Source organism: Podarcis cretensis (assembly GCF_951804945.1).
Source record: "Podarcis cretensis genome assembly, chromosome: Z".
NCBI lineage: Eukaryota > Metazoa > Chordata > Lepidosauria > Squamata > Lacertidae > Podarcis > Podarcis cretensis.
Genome location: NC_137184.1, coordinates 17,618,587 through 17,637,751, shown reverse-complemented (window position 1 = coordinate 17,637,751; position 19,165 = coordinate 17,618,587). Strand labels below are relative to the sequence as shown.

General features: G+C 44.5%; 1 protein-coding gene and 1 long non-coding RNA gene across 4 annotated transcripts in view; one reads left to right on the top strand and one right to left on the bottom strand.

Moving 5' to 3' along the window:
- COL5A1 (collagen type V alpha 1 chain) overlaps positions 1-19,165 on the bottom strand; it is a 181,126-nt gene that overhangs the window by 119,642 nt on the left and 42,319 nt on the right. The gene's annotated exons all lie outside the window — the stretch shown is intronic.
- On the top strand, positions 1,251-19,156 carry LOC307207566. Its single transcript, XR_013834726.1, has 4 exons — positions 1,251-1,366; positions 5,330-5,359; positions 5,902-5,998; positions 17,475-19,156. It is a non-coding gene; the product is annotated as an uncharacterized lncRNA (long non-coding RNA).

Sequence of the window (19,165 nt, the reverse complement as noted above, 5' to 3'; positions counted from 1 at the left end):
TCCAGTCAACATTTTCTTCCTCTGCTGGAAAGACTTTTAACATGAGCTAGCAGGGATTGCTGTTATTGTTACAATGATGGTGTTTGGAGAGCACTGGGTGCACCTGGCTCAGTACAGTGGTACCTCGGGATGTGAAAGGGATCCGTTCCGGAGCCCCGTTCGCATCCTGAGTAGAACGTAACATGTGACTGCGCATGTGCGGGTCGCATGTGACTTCATTTTGAGTGTGTGCACATGCACGAGCGGCGAAACCCGGAAGTAACGTGCTCCGTTACTTCCAGGTCGCCGCGGAGCACAACCCGAAAATACTTAAGCTGAAGCTACTTCAACTCAAGGTATGACTGTATTGTCAACGATGACTTGCAGCAGCTTTCCAGGGTTTCAGGCAGGAAACCATCCCAGCCCTACCTGGAGATGCCAGTGGGAAATTGGACTAGGTACCTTTTGCATGTAATAATAATAATAATAATAATAATAATAATAATATGCTGTACCACTGAGCTACAGCCCTTCCCATAAAAATAAATACGACTCTAGTCCTCATGGCTCTGAAATAAGGACAGATTTAAATAGCAATGTAAGAAGCTGCCTTATCTCAAGTCGGATGCTTGGTCTATCTAGCTCAGTACTGTCTACTTTGACCGGCAGTCACTCTCCAGGGTTTCTGGCAGTGGGGTTTTCTCCTAGCTCTTTCTGGAGATTCTGGAAATTGAACTGGGGCCTGCTACATGCAGAGTAGGTACTCCGGCACCCAGCTGCATCCCCCAAAACAAAGTGAGATAGTAGTTATCATAGTTCTGAATCAAGGACTGAATTAAATAAGAACATAGAAAGCTGCCTTAGAACTGAACCAGACAAATGACCAGGTGTCAAGAGGACTAAAGATCAGTACCAGAGACACTAGACCACAAGTAGACCTTGACTCTTAAGCTGAAATAAATAAATTCCTGAAACAGGAAGTCATTTTATACTGCTTCCTGCTCAGAAGGAACCAACGGTCAGTCTGGGCAGTGTCACTCTATGGAAGGTTCTTCATAGTGGAGAAGATGCAGTGACACCGCTTGCCATTTGGGGTAGCAACCCACAACTCCTGCACACCGCAGAAGAAAGCAAGAAGTTGTGGGATAGGTGGTGTCACAGCTCATGTCCCCTGTCCTATTTTGAGACTCCTCCTCTTCTCACCGCTACCACCGTTTGAGGGTGTTGTTTCTTCTGCAACAACAATTCTAGAGAGAGCAAACATTTTCAAGGAGTCCAACCAACAGGCACCAGGACTGAGCAGCGGTTTTCTAAAGAAACTTCATTCAGAGGAGCCTCCTGTAATCTCTGCTAGAACTCAAAAGTGAAGACCTAAGGAACTGCCTAGGTAATGCGACTCAAGGGCAAATCCTCAAATTGTCAACTTCTTAGCATTAAGGGAGTATCAACAAATTACAAGCTCTATCATTACAAGCATCTTGTAGTGGATTAATTTGACCTCAGCCAAACCAGGCAAAATAGCAGTGCAATTAAAAAAAAAAAAAAAAGCAGAAGGGGAAAAAAATCAGATACCAAAATAGTCCATCCTAAACAGCCCATCCTAATATTTTCCAGTCTGCAAAAGTGGTTTGGTTGCAATTTGGAAGCTAGTTTATTTTGTTTCTCTTGCCTGTAGACTGTAAAGTCTGCTGCCAATAAATCCATATTCTCTCTTTCTGCAGAAATCTATTTTAACAAAAATGACAAAGCCTTTCAAGTACCTCTCTTGAGCCCATAAAAAGGGAAAAGAACAGGACAAATAATGTCAAACCTTGTTTTCCCATTTGTTATAGATCTTAAAATCTGGGTGCTTTTTGTATCTACTTTTTGTAGGCAAGACAAAAGCACCCTTCACTGGAAGTGCAAGGGCAGGGATCACTCAGTTTGGAATTTAAGAATTAATTCTGCTGCTGGGAAGTCAATTGGCCAAGAGTGGAGCAGTTAGAAGTGCTGCTTAGCAACCTGGAAAGGTGCAATGTTATTTTGTGAGGTACCCGTGCTCTGATTGGCTGTGTGGCTGAGAGGGAGTACCCCTTCCCATGTCTGGTTGAACGTCTCCTTGTCATGTACAAGGTCTCAAGGAAGACAGAACATCTGTTTCTTTCTGCTCAAATTACATGCCTTGTTTCCTCAGTAAAGTTTTATCAGCATTTCTTTTCTCTCTGGACTCAGTCAGCATCGTTTAAGTGACTTTGGTAGCACCCTCATGATTCTGGCTGGGCCCCCCTGTGACATACAAATCCCTTTCCAACCGTTTATCATATGGCCTCCATCAAGCATGGGGTTATGAAAGTGTGTTAAGGCGTAGAGATGAGTGAAACATGCCCCCCTGCATTTGCACAGGTATTTCAAACACGTACACACTTTACTGATAAGTAAAAATGAGTAGTGGTTTTTGACAATACAGCTTCAAACCTTTGCTATGGGCAACTATGATGATAAACCATAGACTTGGAAAGAAGTTAGAGGATCATCTAGTCCAATGCAGGAATATGCAGCTATCCCATACAGCGCTCGAATTTGCAACCTTGCCATTATCAGCATGATGCTCTAACCAACTGAGCCATCCATATCCTTATGTTCACAAGTCAATGGCACCACCAAAAGCCCTCCCTTGATCTCCAGTCCGTACACAATCTATTTGAGAAAGGTCAAGGCTGAGTGACTAAGCATCTGCTTTGCATTCAGAAGGTCCAGGTTTGAACCCCAAAAGCCTCTCCAGGTAGGGCTGAGAATAGAAAAAAAAGAAAAAGAAATAGAAATACTTTATTGTCACTGTACCAGTTGTTTACAGTGAGATTAAACGAGCCCCCCGCTCCCTCCCACAATCTCTCAGTCCTTGTTACACTCTGTGTGCTGTCCTATGACCACCAATCCTGAACGAACGTCAGCTGCAATGTTGCTGTCTTCCATTCAGCTGCCTCACGGCTCACAGGTAGAAACTGTTCTTTAACCTGTTGGTGCGGCTTATCATGCTTCTATATCTCCTGCCTGAGGGCAGGAGATTAAAAAGGTGCTGGCCAGGGTGTGAGTCATCCCTGAAAATGTTCCTCACTCTTCTTAGGCAACGGTCTCCTGCGATGACATCTAGCAGACTCAGGGGACAGCCCATGATATCGTGTGCTGTCTTTACCACCCTCTGTAGGGACTTTCTGTCCATGGCTGTCAAACCAGTGTACCACACCATAATACAGTATGAGAGAACACTTTCTATCATGGACCGATAGAAGGAAATCATCAGTTGCTGTCTAACATTGTTCTTTCGCAAGACCCTAAGGAAATGAAGTCTCTGTTGGGCCTTCCTAACCACCTGGGCTGTATTGACCTTCCAAGTAAGGTCTTCCCTAAGATGGACTCCCAGGAATTTAAAGGAAGAGACTTAACATCCTTATCTGAAATTCTGTAGAGGCTGGGAAGAGGTGTGTACAAAAAATGTATGTTTTACGTGCATATGTTTTCATGCATTCTCTTGGATGGAACAGAGCTATGATTGACACATAATGGACATAGGTTGGCATGCCGTCCCTACGGCTGATGAGGAGAATAAAGTAAGATTTGAGTTTTCAGTGTTCTGTATAACAATGGGCTGAATTAAAAAGGAACATAGGAGGTGCCTTCAGACAGTCTATTTAGCTCACTACTGTCTGCACTGAGCGGTAGTGGCGACTCTCCAAATTTACAGAAGGAAGTGTTCTGCTGTCACACCATGAGGACACCACTGGGGATCAAACCTGGGACCTTCTGCATGCAAAGCAGATGTTCTTCCTCTGAGCCACATTCCTCCCTTTATCTCTGGTTAGCAAAAATGTATTGAGCTGACCCCACACAAATTACTTGGAATCATATAATTGTAGAGTTGGAAGAGAACCCACTGATTATCTAGGCCAGTGTTTCCCAACCTTGTGCCTCCAGCTGTTTTTGGACTACAATTCCCATCATCCCTTGCCACTGGTCTTGCTAGTCAGGGATGATGGGAGTTGTAGTTCAAAAACAGCTGGAGGCACAAGGTTGGGAAACACTGATCTAGGCCAACCATCTGCAATGCAAGATTTGCAGCTCAAGAATCCCTCTCAGGTATTGTGTGGGCAGCCCAGGTAGTTTGTGGGCTACTTTGTAAGGTGTGCGGCTCTGGCTCTGGCTCTGGCTCTGGCCAGAGCAGCGATGTCACGCTGGCCACGTGACCCGGAAGTGTCTCCGGACAGCGCTGGCCCCTGGCCTCTTAAGTGAGATGGGCGCACAACCCCAGAGTCTGTCAAGACTGGCCCGTACGGGCAGGGGTACCTTTACCTTTTACCTTTTGTAAGGTTGGCATGATCGACACCATAGTCGATCATAAAATTATAACAAGAACCAGGCAGAGCCAGGAATCAGCAAAACACAATACCATTCCTGGTTCCCCATTACCAACTTCTCATTCCTACATGGCGTCCTGAAGCAGCCAAGAATAAGGCTCGGATCCTTTCCACATCTATTGCTGGCTGCCAAATAGAGGCTGGGAACTGGGATGTTGTTGCTGGCACTTCCCTGCCCGCTGCAGATCGATGCGGGAACCGGCTGTCTCCTCCGAACTGGCCCCTTGATCCAAAACAGGCTGCTGTTGTGATGGAAATTGCTAAGTTTTTGTTGGAGAAACGGAGTGGGTCCAGAGGGATCCCAAAAATGCCTCCGTCAGCCAAATTCAAGGGGCTCTGCACTGCCAAAGGCTGCCCAAACCCTGGTTTCATCTCTGCAGCTTCTCGGGAGTTAAGTCGCAACCCCTGACTCTGGTGTTTTCTTTCTCTGTTCAATTGGATATTAAGTTTCCTTCCTTGGCATAAGTCCCCATTTGCCATTGGGTTTTGGTTTCGGCATTTAATCCAGGGATTCAAATTTTCCCCGGCCTCCAAACCATCAAAACAGCCCCAGCGAAACAGGCCGTTTAATTTTTGAAAATCATACCGGTGTTACACATTGAAGAGCCCCCAAGCCAAGCATGAGCTTATTCTAAGGAGAAATGTGCCTAAATCTGTCTTCCAGTTTCCGCAAACTTTTCACTGTCATATAATTGTACAGCTGGAAAGCACCTCCAAAGGTCATCTAGCCCAATCCCCTGCAATGCAGGAATCTCAGCTAAAGCATCCATGACTGATGGCCATGCAACATCTGCTTAAAAGCCTCTACAACCTCCCGTTCGCTGCACAGTCGAACAGCTCTTGCCCTTAGAGAGTTCTTCCTTATGTTTATTTGGAGCCTTCTTTCTTGTAACTTGAATTCATTTGATATTTGAAGATGGCTATCATATCTCCTCTTTTCTTCTTTTCTTTTCTTCCAGAAGGCTCATTGACCTCATCCAGCAGGGCTCGTATCCTTTTTAATAGGGGTAAGCAGGTATGCTCAATGAGGGAAGAAGGCTCATGACAGTGGTTCTCCCCCAAAGCTCCTCCAAACTCAGATACTCACGAAGCTCACTTGAAAAATTAGTTGATCAGGCCAAATTGTCTTGTTAATTCAGCAGTCCTAGACTACGGATGGTCTCTGGTCTTCCAAAAGTTACTAAGGAGGCTGGGCCCATTAAAGCAAGAGCTACCCTACACTCACCAGGTTATTCCATTCTTGAATTCTTTGTTAGGGGGTGGGGTGTGTGTGGAAAATACAGCCTGCTCAGATGCCCGGTTTGCTGTGTTCCAACCAGCCAAAACAAATCAAATTAAATGTCCTTACACTTGTTTTGACATTTTTCCACCGTGAGTCATGAATAGCCAAAGAGGGCCATGGGGGTGGGGTGGGGGGTTAAGAGGGAGGAGCCCCAGATGATTGCCAGGAAAACAGCTCAGGAAATTTCTACACTGCATGCACAATTAGAGTATGTTTGGGTGCAACATATTTCTAAATTCGTCGAATCAGGGACTCAAAAAGCAAATTAGTGCCTTCCAATGAAATCATCACAATCTAAGAGCAACCCAAACGATCAAGGGAATGGGTTTTTCAGTTTGGAGAAAAGGTGAGTAAGACGCAACATGACAGAAGTTTATAAAATGATACAATGCATGGCATGGAGAAAGTCGAGGGGAAAGTTTTGCTCCCTCTCTCATATTACTAGAACTGGCAGACATCCAACAATGTTGACTGCAGGAAGATTCAGAACAGATTTTTTTAAAAAAAGCCTTCTTCAAGCAATGCATAGTGAACCTATGGAACTCCCTCCCACAGGAGGCAGTGATGGCCAACAACTTAGATGGCTTTCAAAGAGGACTGGGCAAATTCATGGAGGAGAGGGCTAATGAGGGCTATTAGCCAGGATGGCTGTGCTATGCCTCCATGGTGGGAGGCAGCAATATTTCTGAATACCTGTTCCTGGAAACTGCAAGAGGAGAGAAAATTCCACTGAGGCATCTGGTTGGCCACAGGGAGAACAGGATGCTGGACCCAATAGGCCACTGGCCTGATCTAGCAGTCTCTTCTTTCATTCTTACATTATTTCTGAATAATCATGTATTTATTCATGGAGGATAAGGCTAGCAATGGCTGCTAGTCACAATGGCTATGCTCTGCCTCCACAATTAGAGACAGTCATGCTTCTGAATACTGGGAGGCAGAGCACAGCCATTGTGGCTAGTAGTCATTGATAGCCCTCTCCTCCTCCACGAATTTGTCCAATCTTTTTTTAAACCAATCTAGGTTGGTGTGCAGGGATGTGGGTGGCGCTGTAGTTTAAACCGCAGAACCTAGGACTTGCCGATCAGAAGGTCGGCAGTTTGAATCCTCACGATGGGGTGAGCTCCTGTTGCTCGGTCCCAGCTCCTGCCCACCTAGCAGTTTGAAAGCACGTCAAAGTGCAAGTAGATAAATAGGTACCACTCTGGCAGGATGTTAAACAGCATTTCTGTGCGCTGCTCTTGTTCGCCAGAAGCGGCTTGGTCATGCTGGCCACATGACCTGGAAGCTGTACGCCGGCTCCCTTGGCCAATAAAGCGAGATGAGCGTCGCAACCCCAGAGTCAGCCACGACTGGACCTAATGGTCAGGGGTCCCTTTACCTTTTTACGTTGGTGTGCATCACTGCCTCCTGTGGGAGTGAGTTCCATAGTTGCATAACTAAGAACTTTCTTTAATGTGCCCTGACTTCAGCTGAGTGGTTGAGAGCCAGGAAGGGGTGGAGCCTTCTCTGTATGATGCTGGAGCAATGCCCCCATCCCCATCTCAAAGCTGTAGTCTTCTTGACTCAGGGAGAAACACACACACACACGGTTTTGTTTAAAAGGGTTTCATCTCCTGAAGTGGATTCAGTAGGAGACTGTGTGCCAGGGAGAAAACCATCCATCTGGCAGGAGATGGATTTTCCATGTTCTTGGAGCCGGTTCGTTTGCACAACAGACACAGGCAGAGAGGTAAAACGAGACACAGCCTTCTCTCCAAAAAGCCTGTGGAACTCATTAGGAACACACTCTTACAGGCCCCCATCCTGTCCCTTGAGTGATGATGCACTTAATGCTTCCCATCTACTCTGAAATCTGCCTAACTCCAAGGAGGACTAGGCATGTCTCTCTTAGGATGGAGACTAAATGGGGATTCCAATTAGCCAATCCAAGGAGGTGTCCATTTTGATTATTTTAGGAGTGTTCCTTGGGAGGACAGCTGTTCATAGTACTTAGGAACCTGTCTTACACTCTTTCAGAACACTGATCAGTATTCTGTGCACTGACAGGTAGCATTGGATCTCCAGGGTTCCAGGCAGGGATTTTTTCCCCAGGCCTACCTGGAGATGCCATCAAGAACCCGGGCTCATCTGAATGCAAAGCACATGCTTCACTACTGAGCTGTGGCCCTTTCCCTAAAACTAAAGTAAGATCCTAGTCCACATGGTTCTTTCAAATGGCGACTAAACAAATCTCACTCCATTCCGTGACTATTTCTATGGTGACATAGATGCCCTTTACTGTCACAAGAACAGGTAATTTTGTGCAGAGGGAAGAACAGAGAGAGGCTAATCAAGCCTATGAATCATGAATTATGATTCATGATTTTCGATTCATGATATTTATGAAGTATGAATTACGAATCACGATTCATGATTTAGGATTCATGATATTTATGAATTATGAATTAAGATTCATGATTTAGGATTCATGATATTTATGAATTATGAATCATGAATCACGATTCATTATTTACAAATCATGCTATTTATGAATTATAAATTATAAATCATGAATTATGAATCATGATTTACAATTACTGATATTTATGAATTATGAATTCTTTTATGACTTATTATTCATGATATTTATGAATTATGAATTAAGAATTATGAATTGTGGTTTATTTATGGTTCCTGATTCCTGATTCCTGAATCATGGTATTTATGATATTCATGATTTATAATTTATAAATTGTGAATTGTGAATTGCTTTTTATGAATTATGAGTAATGATTTATGAATTACTTTTTATGATTTATAATTTATGATTTACTTTTTATGAATTACCTTTTATGAATCATGATTTATGATTTATGATTTATGATATAATAAACCACAGGTCCCAGGGCTTGCCAATCAGAAAGTTGGCAGTTTGAATCCCCACAATGGGGTGAGCTCCCGTTGCTTGGTCCCTGATCCTGTCAACCTAGCAGTTCAAAAGCACGTCAAAGTGCAAGTAGATAAATAGGTACTGCTCCGGTGGGAAGGTAAACGGCGTTTCCATGCTCTGCTCTGGTTTTGCCAGAAGCAGCTTGGTCATGCTGGCCACATGACCCGGAAGCTGTACGCCGGCTCCCTCGGCCTACAGAGCGAAATAAGCACGCAACCCCAGAGTCGTCCGCAACTGGACCTAACGGTCAAGAGTACCTTTATCTTTACCTACCCTGCCTATCTGACTGGGCTCCTCATTACAGTTGGTTGGGGTGTATGTGAGCAGGAGGGCTTGCCTTATCTTTGGGGTGAGGGTAAATTCCACTAATTTCTGGTGTGTGTGGAAGTATATAATCCTGGTGGTGACACAGGAATTCAACCTCCTCCAAGATCCTGTATTTGCTACTACTACAAGCTGTGGCTAATTTTCAACCATCAGCTCAAAGAGAACAATGACACATCTCAACGGTGTTTCAATCTCAGGAGCATAATAGAAGGGAAAAATTGGATGCTCCCACAGGCCAGTGGGAACCAGCTTACTATGTTTCAATATATGCTGTAAGTCACCCAGAGTGGCTTTGAAAATCCAACCAGATTGGTGGGTATTATTATTACTAATAATTCCACTCCCCACCAAAGTGGATGGTTTCTATATTTCTTAAAAACATAAGAAGAGCCTGTTGGATCAGGCCAACAGTCCATCTAGTCCAGCCTCTCACAGTAGCTAACCAGATGCCCCAGTGGGAAGCCCCCAAGCAGGATTCTAGCACAAGAGCCACTCTCCTCTCCACCTGCTCATGGTTTTAAGCGATATCATCATGCTCATTTAGTGTCAAGCATTAAATATTAGAAGCAACTCTGGAATACAGTGGTACCTTGGTTGTCAAACTTAATCCGTTCTGGAAGTCCTTTCGACTCCCAGAACCATTCGAAAACCAAGGTGTGGCTTCCAATTGGCTTCAGGAGCTTCCTGCACTCAATTGGAAGCCATGGAAGCCATTTTGGACATTCGGCTTCCGAAAAGCATTTGAAAACCGGAACACTCACTTCCGGGTTTGCAGCGTTCGGAAGCTGATTTGTTTGGGAGCCAAGCCGTTCGGCAACCAAGGCACCACTGTATACATACATACATACATACAGTGCACCTTTGGTTGGATGGACAGTATTAGTTTCAAAATACATTAGAATGTTGCTATCTCTGGAAACAATTGTATCAGTTGGAAAGATATGCAATACAATGTCTAATAAAAAAAGATTTGACCCATTTTCCCATGGTAAATTGACTTTATGGGGAAACCCAACTTTCAAAATTGGAGAAAAGATGGTGCTTGGATCAACTGATGCATGATGAAGATGAATTTTTAATGTACGCTGTGTTAAGAGCTAAATATCAGCTATAGTATGCAACCCAATGGTAATATCTACAGCTACAACATTTCTTAACAACTTTGTTCAGCTTCTGAGACATCTGAGATACTAGAATGACTGGTTAAACCCTTTAAAACTAAAAAAAACCCACCCCATGATTACTTGTTATAGATATTTATTATCAATAAATCAATTTGATATGCAGATGTTATGGAAGGAATGGAACTAATGTTCCTATATTGCCTAGTGTTTAAACTTCTATAACAAAAGTGTCCTTAAATTATGACTTATACAACAGAAAACAATATTTCAGATTTATTGGACTCTACTACGTTTGTATAGGAAAGGATTGTCTCAGGGAAATGGTGTGGGGGAGCAGAGAAGCTGTTTGTTTCACAGGCGGGAAAAGAGGGAATATGAGCATCCAAAGAGGCAGCACCATGGTAAGGTTATAATTTCCATGGAACAAATTACACCCTTGCTCTCTCATTATCCATCAGGGAAACCTAACCTCCAAAACGCAGCCACAAGCCAAAAGACTGATGGTGAGCTGTGCTTCATGTTATCCATCCCCTGTAATGAGCCAATGCATGGACTGCTCTCCACTGGTTGCCAAAGGGGGTCTGCTCTGCCAGCACTGGTGTCGTGCTCAAATCCATCCTCCGGTTTCTCAAACATTTGCATCCTGAGAAAAGAGTTCCTCTTTCCTTGTCACATTGGGAAACGCAAGAGCAGGGAACCAAGAACAACTTGTTAGTCCATTTGCTTTTAGTCTATTAAAATTCGGTTTGCATTCCATAATAACTTTGGCCTGCTTTAAAAAAATTCTTAGTTGGTTTTAGGTGAGAGGATTGGACTAGGATACTCAGATCCTCTTCTGCTACCTGTTAAGTAAAATTATGTGGGGCATGGAGAAAGTGGATAGAGTGGACCTCTCCTAACCCATGGACATCCAATGCAGCTGAATGCATTCAGGGCACATTAAAAAGTCCTGCATAGTCAAAGTATGGAACTACCTCCCACAGGAGGCAGTGATGTCCACCAACCTAGACAGCTTTAAAAGAGGATTAGACGAATTCATAGAGGAGGAGGAGAAGGCTACTAGCCATGATGGCTATGCTCTGCTGCCACAATTGGAGGCAGCAATGCTTCTGGATCCCAGTTGCTGGAAACTACAGGAGGAGAGAGGGTTGCTCTTGTGCTTAGGTCCTGCTTGCAGGTTGACCATAGGCATCTGCTTAGCAACAGTGAGAACAGGCAATAGATGGGCCACTGGCCTGATCCAGGAGGCTATTCTTACATTCTTGTGTTCTCAGTTTTGGTGTTTTCATCCAAATGCCTGACAACAGCCTCTCCCAACACAAAAGTGCACACACACTCAGTGCTGCTGCCCTTGTGAGCTTCCTCACACTGTCCTCTGGTGAGAGCATAAAAAGTTACCATGGCTTTACCAGGAGATGCCAGGGATTGAACCCTGGACCTTTCTGTGAGTATAACAGATGCTCTGCCACTAAGCTACATCTCTCAAAACTAGCACAGGCTTCTCGTCCCCATACGTCTGTATAAACGGGAAGTGATTTAAAGAGAAATCTAGGAAGCTGCCTTATTTTGAACCAGAACTTTGATTCACCTAACTTAGCTTTGTCAACACAGGGCTGCAGCTTTCCAAGGTTTTGTATAGGGATATTCCCAGACTCACCTGAAAATGCCAAAGATTGAACCCATGATTGTTCTGGCCCACCCCTGGATTCTTGCCAAGCCGCAGAGGCATGGGGAAAGAGCAAGCATTTATGTATTGCATTTATGTCCTATTCCCCTGCTTTTCCTGCAAGGAGCTCAAGGTGGTATACATGGCTCTCCTCTTCCCCATTTTATCCTCACAACAACCCTGTGAGGTACACTAGACTGAGAGAAAGTGACTGGCACATGGTCACACACAGTGAGCTTTATGGCCAAGTGAGGATTTGAACCCTGGCCTCTCTCAAGGTCCTAGTCAGACATTCCAACTACTACACTCTGGATTTTTCTCCATCTCCCTATTGCTAACCATTACACTCTAGTCAGTACATCACCAGGCAGCTACCAGAGGAGGCTTCTGAGCCTTCCTGGGTGCCACAAAATCCCAATTCCTTATGAGTCTGCCCTCAACTGGAGTAGATGACCATTTTTTCTTGAAGTGACAGCATTGCTTGGAGTCAGCGCAAGGCCGTCTCGACGCAATCATAAACTTTTCCAGAGGCAGAACCTCAGATAGATGACAACATTCATTTTTTTCCCAATAGGCAAAACTTACGACTCGCCACCTACACACACACACACACACAGAACATCCTGGTGATTTGATCCAGATGCTCAAAGTGACTGACTGTTCCAGGAGAAAATAAGACCCTTCTTTCTTTAAAAAAAGAAAAATAACAATAACAATAGGGGGAGCTAAACCAAAGCAAAACCCCAATGATGAAAACCATAAATTACACCCCAAGCTTGTGGAGAAGAACCGTCCATTTCCCTGTAATGTAATGAGTGCCAGAATAAATGCTGGCGCTCGCTGTTTTAGTTTTTCCATCGCTCCATGTGATGTACTGGAGGCTTAAAAAAAAGAGAGAGAGACTTCCTTAAAGGGCTTTGCAGGAAGAAAAGTGAAATCACTGTTGGCCGAAGTGGTCCAACACAAAGCCAAGGTCATAAATTTACTCCCTCTGGCAGCTAACTCAAGTGGGATGGGGGAGGAATAGCTAAAGTAGGTGTCTGGATCTCAACTCAACAGAGGGATGGAGGATGCCCCATTTCAGAGCACCAGCCTCACTGCCAAATTACAGCGATTGTTCCAAAACAGTGAGCTGGGAGAGGGAGAGTTGCCACCAGGCTGCAGAAACAAATGAAATGGATCATTCAAACACAGCTGTGAACCCAAAGCAGGCACCTGCAAAGAGGAGGCTTCCTTCCACATCTATTTATGATGTCCTACCCTGGCCGTGCCCACTCTTTCAGCATATTGGGGAAGGGTAGTTCTGCTGGCATGTTCTCCTAGTTCCCCAACAACCTTGTCAACACAGCCAGTGTGGTGTAATGGTTTGTTTGTTTGCTTGTTTGTTTTATTTCTCTGCCACCCTTCATCCAAAGAACACAGGGCGGTTTACAATATGAACACATGCACACACACACACACACCTTGTAATAACAAACAAAAACAATACCCCCCACCACACAGTTTAAAAGGGCATAAATGGTTTAATTAGCCAAAGGCCTGGGAAAAGAGGAACTGTCAAGTATTGGATTAGGACCTAGGAGACCAGGGTTCGTATTCCCACATTTGGCCATGAAGCAGACTTTGGGCCAGTTGCTCACTCTTGGCCTAACCTACCTTGCAGGGTTGTTTTGGGGAATGAAAAGGCTCAGAACTATGCAAGCCACCTTGAGCTCTATGGAGAAAAAGGAGGAAAGGATGGCCACTAACTTGGGTGGCTTTACTGAAGGACTAAACAAATTTGTAGAGGATAAGGCTATCAATGTCTACTAGCCACGATGACTACAATCTGCTTCCAAAATTGGAAGTAGCAATGCTTCTGAATACTAGTTGCTGGAAAACAAAGGAGGGGAAGGGAAGCATCCTGCAGTGGGATGCTGCTCATCTTAACCCACCTCAGGATAGTCGTGGGGATTAAATGGGGAAATGGAGCTCCTTGGGAAATAAATGTAATGAATAAATAAATTTGGTCAGCCACCGCAAGGACAGGATGCTGGATTACATGGGCTACTACCAACCTGATCCAGCAAAAAGGCTCTTTTTATGTTCTTGTGGAACCTCCAAGGCCAAAAGCAGTCTATCCAGAATCCTAGATTCTGTGTGGTATTTGGCGGCTGTGAGGACAGAATGATGCCCTATATGGGCCATTGGCCTGATCCAGCATACTGTTCTCATGTTCTTTTGGGCATGTGGCTTCCCTAAATCTACTGAGACTGTGTGTGTGTGTGTGTGTGTGTGTGTGTGTGTGTGTGTGTAAGCCAGACACTGACATTGAAATCACCCGTGCAAGGTGTGAACTCCACCGCTGAGATAGAACAACCCCTTCCTGACTCCGACAGCTTAGACTTTTCAGTTATCTGCTCGCAGTGTGTAATGCGGAGATGAGGCTTCAAGAGCATTTTATGATCTCTCTTAATGAGCTCAGAGCGTCTCTCCTAGACTGGTTCAGGCTGAGCGATCCCATTCAGTCTGATAATGACACATTAATCTGACAGGCGGATGAGTCCAAATAATCCCTGCTATAAACCCATTAAACTATGACAGATGGCAAAAAGGGTGGTGCATTGGGTGAGAATAGAAGCTTGTGAACAGGGACAATGAAACGGGGAATTATTGACTTTAGCCATAATTGTGGGTTTTATAAAGTCAACCATCTCCTCCCTCCCTTGATATAATATCTGAAGAATTGGCAGAATTGCAGCTGGGAGATGGGGTGTGGGCAGATAGAGGATTTCAACAAGACACACCCAGTGCATGGCAACTGAGAAAAAGAAAATTCATTGCTAGGGATCATTAGAAAAGGAATCCAAAAATAAAACAACTGTGATTCCTGCATTGCAGGGGGTTGGACTAGATGACCATTGGGATCCCTTCCAACTCTTCAGTTCTATAATTCTATGGTCTCGGAAGTCCTCTTACCTTTCATAGTCGGATGTCATTGCAGCCTGACCATGCCCACATCTGCAAGCTGGGAAGGTTGTCTAGGTGGATTTGCCTGCCCAAAGATTGGCCAATTGCAGGCAAGTGTGAGGTGCAATTCCCCATGGGGGCAGATCCAACCAACCAATAACTGCCACTTGGGTCTGTACCCAGGGGGGTTAAATTGAGGCCTGACCAGGCCTCCTTCCCACTTCACCATAAACAGTTCTTCCACCCTCCCTTCACTTTTTCGTAAGTTTCTTTCTGCAGACTAGACTTTGATATGGCACTGTTGGCCGCCATATTCAGGGCCAAGTAGGAATATTTCCACTTGGCAAATTGGCACCAGCCATTGGGTTTCCACCTACCTCGTAGCAACAGAACCCCCAAGTGTCCCTGCTTTCCAGGGAACAGTCCAAGATTTACAGAAACCATCATAGCTTCTGATTTGATCCCGGAATGTCCTTCTCCTTAGGATGTCCCTATTTTCATCAAAGAAATGTTGAAGGGTATTGAGTTATGCGACCTCTGAGCTAAGGAGATAAGTAACTATACAACCTTTAGAAGACATCTGAAGACAGCCGTGTACAGGGAAGCTTTTAAATGTTTAATGTTTTATTATGTTTTTATATACATTGGAAGCTGCCCAGAATGGCTAGGGCAACACAGTCAGATAGGCAGATAAAGAAAATTCCTATTCTTATTCTTATTATTTAGGACAAATGCAGCAATTGTCACAACTTTGTGAGGTTAGGCACTGGGTAAGCCTAGTCTTGGTTCGAGAAGAGGTTGTAGCACCTGCCTGCCCCTCCGTGGTTAAGGGTATCCTGGTAAAGGGATCCAGGAAGAGCTGCTTCCATCCGAATGCCCAGGTGGGAGCCAGGGCCATAGCACTCCTTCCAACTGGGACCCCTCAGATGTACCCCTATTTGATGTAGCTCATTAGGGCTCCCTCTAGTGGTAGTTCACCCTTAGATGCTCTCCCAGCAGAGGCATTGGAGGGGATGGCTCCACCCTGTGCCTAAGCCAGACCATTCACATCTGTAATCTATAAAGTTGTGGCCTAATTTGAACCCAATCTACAGTGGTACCTTGGTTTAAGAACAGCCCTGTTTATGAACTACTTGGTTTATGAACTCCACAAAACTAGAAGTAGTGTCCCGGTTTGAGAACTTTACCTCGGTCTAAGAACGGAATCTGAACGGCGGAAGGGCACCGGCGGCGGGAGGCCTCATTAGGGAAAGCGCACCTTGGTTTAAGAACGCTTTTGGTTTAAGAATGCACTTCCGGAATAGATTTAGTTCATAAACCGAGGTACCACTGTATATATCTTCTGTCTTGTCTGGTTATTTCATAATGAGGGAAACAACAGAGTCACAGGGCCTTGGCTGTGGTGGACTCTCCCTCCTTGGGGTTTTTTAAGCAGGGGTCAATGGCCATCTGTCAGGGATTCTTTAGCCGGCATTCCTGAGTTGCAGGAGGCTGAACTAGATGTGACCCTTGCAGTCCCTTCTAAGTCTTCAGTCGTATGATTCTAAAATACTGTATTTACGCAAATCTAATAAGCTATCAAAATCTAATGCGGACCTCCATTTTCAAAACCTTGAAAGTGAAAAAAAGTATTTGCTATTGAATGCAAATGCGCCATCAAATCTAATGCACACCCTATTTTTTTGTGACGTAATTTGGCCAAGACACATTTGAGTAAATACCGTAATAAATATATTATACAAAGCAGTGAAGCTAGATAAGGGCAACCAAAGTGGTCTATAATCATAGGAACATAAGATGAGCCCTCATCCTCTACTGAGATCAGAGGTGAAGATTCTGCCCAACGTTGAGGGGGCTGGTGAGACCGACCACCACTGCTGTGAGGCCCACCGAGGCTTCCACCACTGCAAGGCCTGTCAGGCCTGCTGCCACCACAGCGAGGCCCTGTGAGGCCTTACTGTTGTCACAGGCCCGGTAAGGCCTGCCACTCCTGTGATGTCCAGCAAGGCCTGCTGCTGCTGCTGTGAGGCCAGCCCCTCAAGATTGTGGGGGCTCAGCCCCATTCCAACAGACTTTGGTGGGGCTGAAGACACCTCAGACCTATAGAGTTGGTGCCTTTGATGTCAGAAGAAAACAGTTGGAAAACTCTCTTTTCTCCATCAAGCCATTAGCGACAGGGTGGACAGATGAAGTTTTTATGGCAGCCCAATGGACACAGAGCTTATTAACGCTATTATTATGATTCCTCCTGTCAAGCCAAAAGTTAGGCTGCTTATTTTAGATACTGGCCTGTCTGACAAAGCCCTCAGACAAAGGCTTCAGGAACTGTCATCTTAAAGCTATCCTGACACTAACAGGAAGGGGCCTATGGAGAACAGCAGGGGCTCCGTTGGTAGAGCATCTGTTTTGCGAGCAGAAAGCCCCAGGTCCAATCCTTTGAAACATCTCCCGTTAGGACTGAGAAAAGACTGGAACCCTGGAGAGTCCCTGCCAGTCAGTCTATTTGATGATGTCCTTCCTTCAGAACTGCAAGAGATAGGAACTTTATAGGGTTCAGTGGCGGAGCATCTTCTTAGCATGCAGGTATGAGGTTCAGCCCTTACTGTCTTCAAGTGGGGCTGGGAATCCTGGAAAGCCCCTGCCAGTCAGGTTCAATAATATTGTACCATCAATGGTCTGACCCAACAGAAGGCAACTTCCTGTGTTCCTATATAAACCGTGAATGAGTGAGTTAATGAGCTAAGGAGCACCGATCAGCAGAGAAAGTAGGTGGCAGCTTGAGAGCTACCAACAGATTTTTGTTGTTGTTGAATCCTCATTCTAGATGACATTTGGAATTACCAGCAAGGAAGAATTTCTATTTCAAGTCCATTTCAGAAACTCCCTTGACTTACTCTTGCAAGTTATTGGTAGACTTTAAGTGCAGACCTGTTTCATATCTGGACTTCACCACTCTGGGGCTTAATATTAATAGACAAATGCAAACATGTCCTAGAGAGTCAAACTAACAATCAAGCCACTACTGTTCAATCAACCTGGCACAGTTCTGTAATATATGCAACACTGATAGTACATGGTTATAGGCCTCTGAGGACATCTGGCAACTGAAATGACTTGCAAGTTAAATGCAATTAAATGGACATTTGGTGCTTTTGCAGGGTGGGGGTGGCATGGTTGAATACTGATTGCTGCTTCTTGTATAAATATGTGGAAATAATGAAATATGGGTTGTAGGGAGCCTCCAAGCTCTCCCAGCTACACCAGCATGAAGACCTGGCAGGGCTTTTGTTTCATTGTGAACACACATTGACCAAAATAATGATAATGAATGAGTAAATGGTTGCAAGGTAGTTTCTGGGTGGTGGTGGGTGAAGCAATAAAATGTATATCTTAAAAAAGTGAGGAGGAGGAAAGGAAGGGGGGGGGGAGAGAAGGAAAATATAGGTGTCTGGTTGATACTTAAGACCAGCCAGTTTGCAGGGAATAAGTCTAGCTTTTGGGACAGTGATGAAATCTGCCGCCTGGTGTCTGAATCAGCTGCCAAAACCAACCTTGGCTGTTCAGCTACATGGTCATAAGCATAAAAATGGTCCAATTTGGAGGATCCTGTTACAATATGATGGAAATCAGCACCAAAATACATTATCCTTTAATGGAATCTGCTTCCTCATTAGTCAGCTCAGCCAAAAGGTATGTTATTTTATTTTATTTTAAAAACAGCCACCATTATGGAACAAGTCTGCAACCATTCGTGGTTAGAAACATTCTAGATTTGTTTAGGGTATCTATGTGTCCTGCTGAAATGATGTTGTTTTTGTTTATTGCTTTATAAAAAGAATGGCTTCTAAGTGCTCTACACACATGAAATTAGTTATAAAAATCATACATAATTAAATACTCCATAAAACAGTTCCATCAGGTCCTTACAGATCTTGCCCTACAATAATTCACAACAAGGAACTTTATGTCACTGATATGCATGGTGAATGACAGCCTCTGGAAAAATACAAACCCTTCCGCTCTGCCTGTTCTCGCTCTTATCAAGGCATCCTGGGTACATCTAAATTGGAGCTTCTTAGAGGCTTGTGGGAGAAAGCTCCATGCCATGAGCTACAGTGCACCATTACTGACAATTAAGGATCACACCTTCCACTGGACAGATCCACATGGAATGCTTGCTTTCGTACACAACACACACCTTTCTGCTAATCACATGTGCTGGAAAACACAGATACCTGATACTCTAGATAACTATCCCTCCATCAGTAGTGTCCCCTTAGGTGGGGTGGGGTGGAGCTGCCCCCACCCAACACAGGGGTTGTTATAGTTAACCTGGACAGGGCTAGGAAAATGCATTTCTGAATCATAAGCATCCTTCCAGATTTTGGTACCTCTCTCCCTCCTCATCCATTTCTCCTCTCATGCCATGTCTTTTACAATGTGTGCCTGAGTGCAGGGACTGTTGTGTTCTAACCATTTGTAATGTAAGCCACTCTGAAATAAAAAAACCCCAAT